Here is an 11,077-nt window from a genome sequence, read left to right as displayed (position 1 = left end):
CCTTCACTTGGTCTTCTTACTACTTGTTATTTGAACCTCCAAAACTTTAAAACAATATTATGTAAGTTCTCTACAATTTTTTTACATAATTTGCAATTAGTAACAAATATGTTGACACTGTCATTTAACTAAAATTACGAATTTTGAAATTAATATGATTTTTTAAAAGGCAAGCAAAGCTTAAATGTTCCTTCACTGGTTAGTTTACCCTATATTACCTTTTATAAAGAAAGCGTCAGGACACTATGAGAAATTTCTGAAGATTTTTTTGTTCTCTGCTTTTATAAACTTATAATTTTCAGTATTTGTCCCAATTATTATTTCAATACAAGTAAGCACGAGGCCAAGACGCAAAATAATAGACTAATAGATACAAGGGGGCTTTACTGCAATGTCAATCTTTCTTCTTATTGTTCTCTACATGAAAGCCTATAATTTGATTTTATATTAACCTATAAATATCATTTTTGCCCCATTTATCATTTCCATATAAGTTAACACGAAATCAAATCACTAATTCATAGATGAATTAGTTCTTGTTCAAAGAGATCCCAATGTAATGTCAGTTTTTTTCTCCTCTGCATATAAAGGTCTATAATTTGCTTTTATATTAAGCTGTATTTTTTAAAGTTTCTCCCAGTTAATATTTCAAAATAAGTAAACACGAGGTCATGTTATTAATTTATAGACGAATCAGTTAATTTATAGCTCAAGGAGACCGATTTATGTCTTTTTCCCCCCTCTGCATTTACAGTGTGCAAAAAAAATAAACCTACCCCCTGAATAACTTTTGATCGAATGACCGGATCTCTACGTTCCCTACAATGTAGTAGAATTCAGTCGTAATTCAATTTTAATGGCTCGAGGGTATGACCTCAAATATGCTAATGAGCTATATATGCTAATTCCTCAAATATGCTAATTAGTGCAGACGATATTTTCAGTTACGAAATTAGACACAAAGCGTACTTTCTCTGAATAAACGTACCGTTTTTTNTTTTTTTTTTTTTTTTTTTTTTTTTTTTTTTTTTTTGACGGATTCGGATTTCTGACCTCCAAAATACAAGGGGTCGCCGCAATCTGAGAAGCATGGTCTCCATAGTTTGGCCAGGTGAGCGATACAAAGTTTGGACCTATTAATGCTAATTTTACTTTTTGCGTATTTTAAAATATTTCAAGAACTTTGTAAGCGAATTGGAAAATTTTTTCAAGAAAATAGAAAAATCGTTTATCCAGAGATAATTCCATGCAAAATATCACTTCTAGTAAATATTTATTATTTTTTATTATTTATTTAACAATAGGCGAAAAAAGTTTGAATTGTAAAGTATACAATTTTATACACCAATTTAAAGAATGTAATTTTACATGGCAAAATACAAAGCTTGAGCGAAATATCTGAGAAATTCAATTTTAAATACATGACTTTTTCAAAATTCGATTTCTCAGTCGAACAATTTCACTCAAAGGCAAAATTAGATTCTTTAAAATGATGTAAAAAATTTTATTACTTACAATTCAAATTTTTTTTACTACTACTAAAGGAAATAATAAAATTAATAAAAGTATAAAATGATAAAAAATAAAACAATAAATATTTACTGAAAGTTATTTTTTTCATGGAATTGTCTTTGTACAAACGAAGTGTGTGAAAAAAATTTCGATTAGCTTAAACGATATTGCAAAAGACGCAAAAAGTAAAATTAACATTAAGGGGTCCTAACTTTGTATCGCTCTCCTGATCAAACTATGAAGACCATATTTCTCAGATTGCTGCTTCTCCTGTATTTTGGAAGTCCAGTATTTTGGACGGTCCAAATCTGTCAAAAAAAACGGTATGTTTATTGGGGAAAAAATACATTTTTGTGTCTGTTTTCATAACTTAAAATATCGTCAGCACTAATTCTAATTAATATTATCATATGTGAAGTCTCCCCCTCGAACCATTAAGAATGAGTACTAGAACGTGAATATCCGATAATTAGATCAAAGGTTATTCAGGGTGGTCCGTTTTTTATTTTGCGTACTGTACATAAATGCATATATTTCGATTTTATATTACGCTGTATTTTTCAACTTTAGCTCCATTTATTATTTTAATATAAGTACTATAAACAAGAGGCCAACCCGCAAAACTATAGACGAATTAAATCAGACAGAAGGGGCCCAATTGTAATGTCAATGTTCTCTTTATAATAAATTAATACAGCACATGTTCTATATGTACATAATGGCCTATACCTTCCTCCCTTTATATTAACCTATAATTTTGAAACTTCGTCAATTGCATTGTTATAACGTATACCACACCAAGTCGTAAAATTATAGACGAATTAGGGGAGGCATAATATGGTTCCAGTGTGAGTCGCATCCAAAACCGCGTAAAAGATATAAAAGCTTGATTCTTTTTTGACAGCTAGATGACTCTGGTCATTTGACGTGGTATGAAGTGCCAAGCTGTAAATACAAAGAGCACGAGTTCGAAACCAACAGCAGGTAGTTCAATAGCAGGTCAGTAAAAATGCTAATCGTAAGCAATTTTTTCTTTTTATTATTGAATGAAAAATCTTTTTTTTTTTTTACACATAGTTTGGTAAATATAATAAAATATTTTTAACCATAGCTCTTTACATTCCTCTTTGTAAAGAAGGCCAAGAGACACTATGAAAAATTTCTGAAAATTTCTTGCGTTCAGGGTCGTCTTAATCGCAAGCAGGGCATAGAAATGTTTTGGGCCCCTATAGCATGTCATACAGTTAAAAATCTTCACATACAGAAAATAAAACACTTTTAAGCTATGCAATAATTTTAACTAGCCTAAACACATTTTTATAACCCCCAAAAACTCAATGCACATAAAATAAAGCATTTTTAAACGTGTGAACCTAAATAAAACCCTATATGTATCATTTTTTTAAAAAAAAATTTGAAATACTAACCAGTTGCAATCCTCAAATAATGAAATAATTTTCAAAACTAAGAAGCTGATAAAAAAATCATTAAATTAAAAGTCACAAGGGTGTAACAAAGGAAAAAAAAATTCAAAAAGTATGTATTATTTCGTCAAACTGTTAAAAAGTTAGCCATTTAACCATCTTCCAATGCACATCAGACACAACCAGTTTAAAAGTTGCTGTTCCATAGCGCTCTGTAATTCTAAACTCTTTCACTTATTACTTTATTTAACTCTTTATAAATACTAAACAGAGTGGATGGTGGTCAAGCATGTTTAGAGAAATTATCATTTAGAGAGTTGAGTACCTAAAAACTTCATTTTAACGTAGAAAAATAGATTTCGGTTGATTTTTTTATAAGTTTTCCTGATGATAAATTGTCCAAACTACTGGCGCTTACATGATAATCAATCACTATTGGTAGAAAAAAATGCACACATTTTACACGAGAATATACTTATTTTAAGCATTATGCAGTGTTATTTATTCTTAGTTTTTTTTAAATGCAATTTATAAAAAGTTCCATTTTCAAGCACCCCCCTGAGTGCTTGAGGCCCGGTAGTGCCCATGCGTAAAGACGGTACAGCGTTCTCTATATATACATACTGGCATATATTTTGCTTTTATATTAATCTATAGTTTTTAAATAATCTATAGTTAACACACGAGGCAAACCCGCAAAATTATAGAGGAATTAGTTCGGACACAAGGAGACCGAATTGTAGAGTCAATCTTTTTTTTTCCCTTGCATATACATAATGGCCTATAATTTGCTTTTATATTAACCTATAATTATAAGCTTTGCCCCATTAATTACTTCAATAACAGTAAACACGAGGACAAAGAGCAAAATTATAGACTATATTATTCACGGGCCTAACTATAAAGTCAATATTCTTTTATAGTAGAAGGATAAAATGCATGCTCTGAATATACATAATAGCATACATCTTCTGTTAATACTAACTTTTAATTTTGAAACATGGCCAGATATATCGTTATAAAGTATCACCACATTGCGCAGCAAAATTATAGGCGAATTAGGGGCTGCACAATTATGCATAATAAGCTTCCATGAGCATCCCAGGGGCGGCAGGGCGCTGGTCTCATGCTCGTGAGACTGGGAGTTCGAATCCAGCCGACCAAGGACTCCACGTGTATTAAATGGTGGCTAGTGCACTTTAAATCTGTCGGGTCACAAAGTTATCCATGCTCCCATAGCAAATTATGCCCCAGGGGGTACCGAATTGAAGATTGATCTATCTCTGGGGTTCAGGTCAAAACTACAATCTGTGAATGAATGGATGTATGAATGGGTCAGCCCTATAAACGGGTGTGACTTATGGGTGTGACGGAAGTCAAATTTTTGTTCATAGATGGCACCACTCAAAAACAATAACAATCGCACCCCTTGCATTAATGGAATACCACAACAATAACAACAGCATTGTATGCTTAATTAAAAATCGCGAAAGTGAGCTGCATTATATTTTATAGAAGTGATTGATTTGTACACGATGAAAAAATAAAATCAAGTTATAGATAGATTTAATTTTCCAATTAAAGAATTCTTTTCAACACTTCATTTGTAGATTTTTAGATTTGTAGATTTTTTTAAAAATAAAGTTAGTCATAACGAAATTGAAAACTATCACTGTACAAAAATTTTTTCTTTATACGCTAAAACTCCTAAAGCTATAGAATTTTCTTAAATGTCATTTTTTGTCTATTTTTCGTCAAAATGTACAAGTTTCAAAACGTCGTATATAATAGATGATTGCATAAATGTTGCGACAAACTTCTAGGAAAGTCAGGACACATCATCAAGATTAAAATTATATAGGAATCCCCGGAAATGTCGTCACATGCCGCTAGGGGTGCTTCCCCATTTTGAATTTTTTTCTTTGTGTGCTTATGAACAGGTCATTATAGAAAAGCGTTCCTAGCTGAGTAATTCCGAACATGGATTCCTATGCAATTTTAATTCTGACGATGTGTCCTAACTTTCTTGGAAGTTAGTCGCAATATTTATCCGACCTCCTGTTATATATAACACATTAAAACTAGCTAAACATTTTTTTAAAAAATCTTTAGCTTGGAGAAAGAATGTAAAAATTTCCAAGATCCGTTAAAAAATATCATATGCACCAGAAAACAAAAATAAAATTTGTATCTTAGTGTAATTTATGGTGCCAGAGTGGCACTCTGAAGTGCAAAGGATTAATAATGGAAGCAGTGCAAAGGATTAATAATGCAAAGTGCGAAGGATTAATAATAGAATTACAATTAGTAATAATTACTGAGCTTTTGGTGTTCTCTTAGAGATGGTTATTTACGGTTAATTTTACCATATTCTGGTAGTTTTAATCATACTTTTTCTAAGTGCAGAGCTCTTCTTTTGTAAGCATACATTTGATTAAAGAAATAGTGAACATGATTTTTATTATTTTTTTGTGCATTAGAATTTATTAGTTCATAAAAATGTCTTTTCTTTTTTAAATTGTTGGTTTTAAATTGTTTACAATGAAATTAAGTTTTCAATACAAGTTGTAACATCATTTTCATGTACACTTCTAAAAATAGTCTTTTTCAGAAATACTAAAAGATAAAACTTATCTATTTATTTATACTTGATTCACGAAAAATTAAAGTGAATATTTTTTCTTGCTGCACTACCCATAAAACATATCTGTGGGCGTTCTTGAACAATATTGGAAGAAAAATTAAGTAATCAACTTAAAAATAATTCTATCTTGTAAAAACGAGAAAATTCAAAGTAAAACTTTAAAAAAAGGTAGAAAATTGTTCTTTTTTTAAAACCTAAAACCATCTTTTAAGTATTTATTGCTATATTTCATATAAAAAAATTTTTTTTATGGCGTTGAACAGCTGACCTAATTCTGAATTTACTACTAACAATGTTCGAATCTAAAGCCTCGTAACTTTGAACCCAACCCAGAAAACAAGGTAAACGGAATATTTAAAAATGTTGAATTCTATGAGTGAGAATTTTTAAATAAAATCTGCTTTTTATCAACAATCTAAAAAATACTTAAATTTTAATGAATCAAAACTTTCTTTTTAAATTTGTTTTGAAACCCTTTTTTACTCTCTTTATAAAATATTTTCCTTGAGATCCATTTTTCCTGTTCAAGCATTTTATTCTATAATAAAAATAGTTTTATTTAATTTTATAACTGGCGTTTAACAACTGACCTAATTCTGAGATTATAACTACATATTTTGAACTCCGTAGCTATGCACCATTTAAAAAAACTAATTTTAGAATCATTAAACTTTTTTTTTTTAATAAAAACTTGCTTAGGTAAGTTATCTCTTTTTTTAAAAAAATATTATTTTACAACCGTAGTTGAACAGCAAACCCAATTTTCGGGTTTACGACTTCTAATGTTCAATTCGGTATCCTTATAATTTTAAACACAATCCAGAGGACAAGGGAACTCCTGGATCAAGCATTGGAACAAACTAGCCTTCGTGGAGGATTTTTTTTTATGAAACTAACCCGCATTTGTGTTACATGGAGAGGAGAATCACGGAAACCTCCTACGGTTAGCCCGACGGCAAGGGGACTCTAATCCATGATCTGTCTACCACTGAGGATATTGCACTGTGCTCTGTGCAAGCCGGATGCGTAATTCTTATCGACCAGTCACAGCTGGGTTACGAATCTGGTTCACCTACTAGGAAGACGGTCTATCCCCTGAACCACCGCGCATCTATCAAGACATTTAAAAACCTAATTCGCAAATTTTTGAAATTTCGACAGTAGTTGTTTTCATATTTAGCTGTAGATGCAAGATTTTCCTTAATTATCACCCTTTGATTTGGAGAAGAGAGAGACCTTGTAGAAAATAAAGTTATTAGAACATATAGATAAATGGTCGGTAATAAATATTTTAATGCCGAATCAATATCAATGTGAATATCAGAAACCAGTTTACTTGTCGAAGAAAACTGAAAGACATTCCAATTTTGTTTTTAAGCACCTTTCAGTTTCTCCAAACAAATAACCAGGATATGATAATTTTAGTTCCATTTTTGCTGCGATAGACCTTGAGACTAATTCGTCAAATTTTGATGACATTTTTATTGTTACTTAAATAATAATGATTTCAATCTTCTTATGTGGTGGCTCAATTGACTTCATTTTGAACGATGATTCCAATAATGTAGATTAAGAGTGTTGGTTATGGAACATCCTATGTTTTCTAATGTAAACACTGAGTGATGTTCCAGTTGACTATAAGCTTTATTCTATGCGTACCCGGTAGTAAATTAGTAAAAATTATTAATTGTGAGACATAAAATATTTTTTACTTTAATTTTAATATATCGGATATCGGATATCATGCTGATATTGTGCCATTAAACTCTACATTTAACTTAACTCGACTGATATCATGCTATAATTACTTATAAATATGTAGTCTAAACATTTCTTTTTCCAGATTTAATTCTGAGTTATTTGTGATTCCAGATTTAATTGCGATTCCAAATTTAATTGTGATTTTATTGTATCAAGTATTATTGGAATAAGGTATAGAAATACTTTAGTACAAATTGAAAGAGCGTATGAAAAAGTGTGGCATTAGGATGTTCATTCAGAAGTTGGATTTTTCTTGAATTGAATAATTTCAACAACAGACGTTCCGTCTGTTGATTTTTTGAATCTTGCTAAAGATAATCCAATATCCATTTCTCGCCTTCAGTTTTTACAAAGATTCCAAGACAATACATGACAACACATGATGTTGTTGACGTATGCCTGTTTAGGCAGAGAGGGTGCGATTGTTCTTGTTTTTCAGTGGCGCCATCTATGGCCAAGAATTCGACCCTGCCACACCCATTTATACATTCATCCACAGGTCGTAATTTTGACCTGAATCAGAGAACGATCGATCTCCAATCCAGCACCACCAGAAAGGAATTATGTGAATAGCGATCTAGCTCCCCCATAAAAAAAAACTGAAGTTAGCCACATTTTCAAGCTCACGCGATTCGATCGTATCTTAATTTAAAATCAGTTCACCTTGAGTTGATTTTTCTGCGGAACAGAGGGTACAACAAATCAAACAAAATGGGAGAAGCAATTTGTTTATTAGATTTAAAGGCTATGTGAGCAAAATGGATTTTTCCCACTATTCAAATAAAATCCTCTATTAAAGGCGGTGGTTACAGAACACCCTCATTCACTGATATAAGCGTAGAGTGATATTGATGAATAAAAATTTATTTCCTATACTGTAAACGCAAATAATCTTTATTTTAATTTTAAATAACATTCTCAACCATCTGATAATATGTACGCATAATTTATAACTGCGTAGTCTAACTCTTCTTTTATTTCTGATTCCTTTCTGTCTATGTCCTTTCTATTTCTTTTCTCGTGTTTCTATTGAATAAAGTACTGAATAAAGAAGTACTTTGGTCGAAAGTAAAAGAGGGGATGAATTGAGACATGGCAGGACAACGGTCAAGACGTCGGAATCAGCCATTTCAGCAAAAGACGTTATATTCTGTCAGTTGAGTTTTTGCGTATGTCGGTAGAAGGTGAATCCAATTCCCTTCAGATGATCCGGAGAGCTCCAGCTGGTGAAAGAGTTTTCTCCCGTTTTTCCTTTTTCTCCTGAATGATTCATACCTGCGTCTATCCCCCTAACAATGACTTGCGCGCCTTGCTAGTCCAGCTGGTACACAGCGGTACATTAGCATTTCTCCGGAAAACCATCCACAGCTACAACCATTAATACTGTACAAAGCAGAATCTCTCATCTCCATCTCCTCAATGACGACTTTCGTCATCTCATTTCCAGTTTTCCCGAAAAAGAAGAAAAGAAAATTTATGGAAAAGTTTGTTTTTCCTTTTTTAAAAAGAGAATGCGATACATTGGAAATGTAATACTTTCTACTTCAAATCTCTTTTTTCATTTGTTTTTGGTGTCGCTGGAGAAAATGATTTCTACACTTGATTTGTATTTAGTGAGAAATGGAATGAATTTTATTTGAATTTTAGAAAATGTAGGCTAGAAAGGCTTGGAAGCTTTCTAGTGGGAGTGAAAATTTTTCTGTAAGCTTTCCTAGTATTTCTTTTTTTTCGAAACTAATACGTTTATTGCACGCAACAATTGAAGATTTGATACTATAAGCAAATTTTAACAATGAAATTAATGGTTTTTTTTATTTCTACACTTGATTCGTATTTAATTAGATTTTTTTTTCTTTTTTTTTGCGGTCTCTAGTATTTTTTTTTAGAAACTAATACGTTTATTACAAACAACAATTGAAGATTTGATGCCATAAGTAAATTTTAACAATGAAATTAATATTTTTTTATTTCTGCACGTGATTTGTATTTAGTGAGAAAATTTTTCTGAAAGTGGTCCCTAGTATTTTTTTTTTTTTACTTTTTGAAACTAATACATTTATTACAAACAACAATTGAATATTGATAAGTAAATTTTAATAATGAATCTAATGCTTTTTTTTATTTCTGAACTTGATTTGTATTTAGTGAGAAATGGAATGAATTTTATTTGGATTTTAGAAAATGTAGGCTAGAAATGCTTGGAAGCTTTATATTGGGACTGAAAGTTTTTCTGTAAGCGCTCCATAGTATTTTTTTTTCGAAACTAATACATTTATTACAAACAACAACTGAAGATTTGATACTATAAGCAAATTTTAATAATGAAAATAAAGATTATTTTTTGATTTCTACACTTGATTTGTATTTAGTGACAAATGGAATGAATTTTTTTTGGATTTTAGAAAATGTAAGCCAAAAAGGCTTGGAAGCTTTGTAGTGGGAGTGAAAACTTTTCTGTAAGTGATCCATAGAATTTTTTTTTCAAAACTAATGCATTTATTTAAAAAAAGCAATTGAAAATTTGATTCTGTACGAAAATTTTAATAATGAAATTAATGTTTTTTTTATTATTTTCAGAGAAAAATACCACCAACTTGATTTTTTTTTAACTTTTGAAACACTTTTTAAATAAGAGCGATTATGCTTGCTTTTATTTTCCGGACGAATGTTTGAATAAAAATTAACAAATTTCTTATAACTTAATTTTTTGATGGACTCTAATGTTTAAAAAAATATATTTGTATTTCAAAGCAATTATACTTTCTTCCTTTCTCCTGGAAGTGTTTTGTTAGAAAATAAGTACTACACAGATTATTTTCCCTCCATTTGTGTATTAATCACTCAAATGGACCTGTCCATTTTGGTAATAATTGTTAATTTGGGTGACAATTAGAAAATGAACCACTTGTGGTAATTTATGCATATTATGGGAATGAGGTCATAGCTGAACACCGAGAATTTTAAGCCAAAAATTACTCTGTAAGCTATTTAATAACAATTCATTTTATTAAGGATTGTGATAATTTAATTTATGTTTGTCTGCGAAATTAAAGCCTCTTAATAATTTAACTCCACGCCTGTAAACAATTCGTCTTTCCCACAGTTCGACAAGAAGCTGTAAATTGTAATGAGTCTTGCTTTAAATTTAAACTTTACTGTCGATTACTTTTTAAAATACGCTATGTTTCTGAATTTCAAACGGTTTGTAAAATTGTGAAGAAATGAAACTTTTAACTTTTTTCCACAATAATGTCCATCTGGAAATTTTTTATCAAGAATAGTATATCATTTAAGCTACACTGTTAAATTGTCATTATCTATCAATAGAGGAGAATGGGCTAAGTGACCCCACTATAAAGATTAGTTAACTAAATTCAACAATAGATTCCATCATTTTTAAAGAATAATTCTTGAAAATATTGATATCTAAACTATACATTACGATGCAAATTTTTAAAATCAATTTCTAAAGTGTATTTCTTTAACGTTAAAATTCATTCACAGTTTTAATTAACTTGAGATTTAATCATTATCATTAGTACGACAAGCCATGGTGGGCCATGGCCTTCAACAGAAATTTCTAAATACCTTTCTTCTTGTGACCAGATCTTGCCCTGGTTGTTTCAAAATCCGCGTTTAAGTTTGAAATGTGTTGGGATAGTTGTATCTAAACGGCATGCAGTTGTATGTGCCCAGAAAATCTCATTCCGTTTAACTTTAAAAAGTTTATTACATC

Source organism: Parasteatoda tepidariorum, chromosome X2, assembly GCF_043381705.1.
Source record: "Parasteatoda tepidariorum isolate YZ-2023 chromosome X2, CAS_Ptep_4.0, whole genome shotgun sequence".
In the NCBI taxonomy this organism is placed as follows: domain Eukaryota; kingdom Metazoa; phylum Arthropoda; class Arachnida; order Araneae; family Theridiidae; genus Parasteatoda; species Parasteatoda tepidariorum.
Note: the sequence above shows the minus strand (reverse complement) of the source record.